Source organism: Lynx rufus, unplaced genomic scaffold, assembly GCF_022079265.1.
Source record: "Lynx rufus isolate CCGP_SWC_20201006 ecotype Redwood Valley unplaced genomic scaffold, mLynRuf1.p SCAF_18, whole genome shotgun sequence".
NCBI classification, from domain to species: Eukaryota; Metazoa; Chordata; class Mammalia; order Carnivora; family Felidae; genus Lynx; species Lynx rufus.
The window spans coordinates 40214180-40216470 of NW_025814832.1; the positions used below are offsets into that span (position 1 = coordinate 40214180).

The following is a 2291-nucleotide window of genomic DNA, read 5'->3' on the forward strand; positions in this document are numbered from 1 at the left end:
TTTCTTTAGCTCCGAATGCTCTGGTGAGGACTCTATCCCCATATTTTGCAAGACATTTTCCAGGTCACTGAGGTCAACTTCTCCTCCTGCAGAACAAAAGAAGTAGAGAAAGATGACATTTTAAAAAATAGCATAATTTCCAATTATTAAAGAGAAATAAAGCATAATGATACCTGCTAAAAAATAAGCAGTCAGTTACAGACACAAAATGAACAGTGTTTCTTTAACACTGGCAAAAGAGATGCTCCCATAATAATGGTTATAAAGTAATATTTCACAATTGAATAAGGTTCATATAATTTAAAAATTATTAGAATAATAAAGATGATCGGTACAAATAACTTAATATAGGGTATGGAAATTAAGCTAGAAATCAATAGCAAAAGCTACTAGGAAACTCCCCTAACTTTGGAAACTAAAGAATTCCTCTCTAAGTAAATCATGTGTCAAAAAAATAAACCATACTGGAAGTTAGAATATTTTGAATTGAGTAAAAATAATATTACATATTAAAACTTGTAGGATATGGTAAGGTTGTGCTGAGGGAAATTCACAGCCTTAAATGCATGTAATAGAAAAGATGAAAAGATCAATAACCCAAGGTTCTATCTTAAAAAGTTAGGCAAGAACAGCAAATTAAACCCCTCAAAAGGAGAAGAAAAGTTCTAAGGACAAAAGCAGAAACTACTGAAATGAAAAGCAAACTTTAAATAAAATCAATACAGCCAAATGTTGGGTTTTGGAAAGACCAACAAAAGTGATACATACCTGCGCTAAGACTGACAAAGGAAAAAAAGAGAGAAAGCACAAAGAATAAATATTTCTAATGACAAAAAGGACATTACTAAGAATAGCCAAGAAGAGTTTAAAGAAGTAAATAAAATTGGGAGGATTTATGCTTCAGATATCAAGACATATTAAATCTACATTAAAAGAGTAGGTATACTGGTGCAAGGACCAGCAGATAGACCAAAGAACAAAAAGAATAAAAAGTCCAGATATAGCAACACATTTATTATCTTTGACTTATGAAAAAGCTAGCCTTACATTAAAGTAGGGAAAGGATCATCTTGTCAATAAATGGTGAATATCCATTTAGAAGAAAAAGGGACCCTTATCCCACATCATGTAGAAAAATCAATTGAGTGGATTATAGATCTAAATGTGAAAGGAAAATAATAAAGCTCCCAGAAGATAAAATAGGAGACATTTTCATGACCGCGGTGTATGGAAGGATTTCTTCAACAGGCTCCCAAACATTCTAACTATAAAAGAAAAAAGGTTGACTAATTCAACTACGTGTCAAAGAGAAACTTTTGTTCATCAGAAGATAAAATACAAGAGGAGACACCACACAGCACTGCCAATGCCCCTGCGGAGAAGCTGAGATCACCACCGAATTTGAAATATTTAAAGTGGATACAAAATTGTTTCAGTAATGCAGACAATTAAGTGCGTTGTTGTGGGTGACGGTGCTGTTGGTAAAACATGTCTCCTGATATCCTACACAACAAACACATTTCCGAGGATGTACCGACTCTTGGTGACAACTATGCAGTCACCGTTATGATCGATAGGGGGCCATACACTCTTGGACTTTCTGATACTGCGGGGCAAGAGGACTATGACAGATTACAACTGCCAAGTTATTCTACAAACGTATTTCAATGTATCTACGAATACATTTCTACAAATGTATTCCAGTCTGTTATTCAGTGATCTCTGCCTCCTCATTCGAAAATGTGAAGGAAATGTGGGTGCCTGAGATAACTTACCACTGTCCCAAGACTCCTTTCTTGCTTGTTGGGACCCAAATTGATCTTAAAGATGACTCCTCTACGATTGAGAAACCAAGAACAAAGAGAAGTCTATCCCTCCGGAGACTGCTGAAATGATGTGAAAAGGTGGCCCATGACCTGAAAGTGGTCAAATATGTGGCGGGTTCTGCACTCACAGAAAGGCCTAAAGAATGTATGTGATGAGGCAATGTTGGCTGGCCTGGAGCCTCCAGAACCAAAGGAGAGCTGCTGCTATGAACAACTCTCCAGAGCCCTTTCTGCACTGCTGGTGTCAGCATTGTACTAAAAGCAATGTTAAACTAAAGATGAAAAATTAAAATTCATTTCTGCAATAATGACAAGTGCCTTGCACCTACAAACATGCACTTGTGTGAGACAAGGCCCATAGGTATGATTCCCTTCCCCTTCTTAATATTAGTTAATTCAGTAATTGTGTATTGTCAGAAAGTGATTAGTACTAGGTTTTTATCTTGTTGTTTCAAAAATATTTTT

The 2291-nt window shown here is 35.9% G+C and overlaps 1 pseudogene; it reads left to right on the top strand.

The window, feature by feature from the left end:
• The first annotated feature begins 1438 nt into the window (after nucleotides 1-1438).
• Nucleotides 1439-2085, top strand: LOC124512836 (cell division control protein 42 homolog; annotated as a pseudogene).
• The last annotated feature ends 206 nt before the right edge of the window (nucleotides 2086-2291 follow it).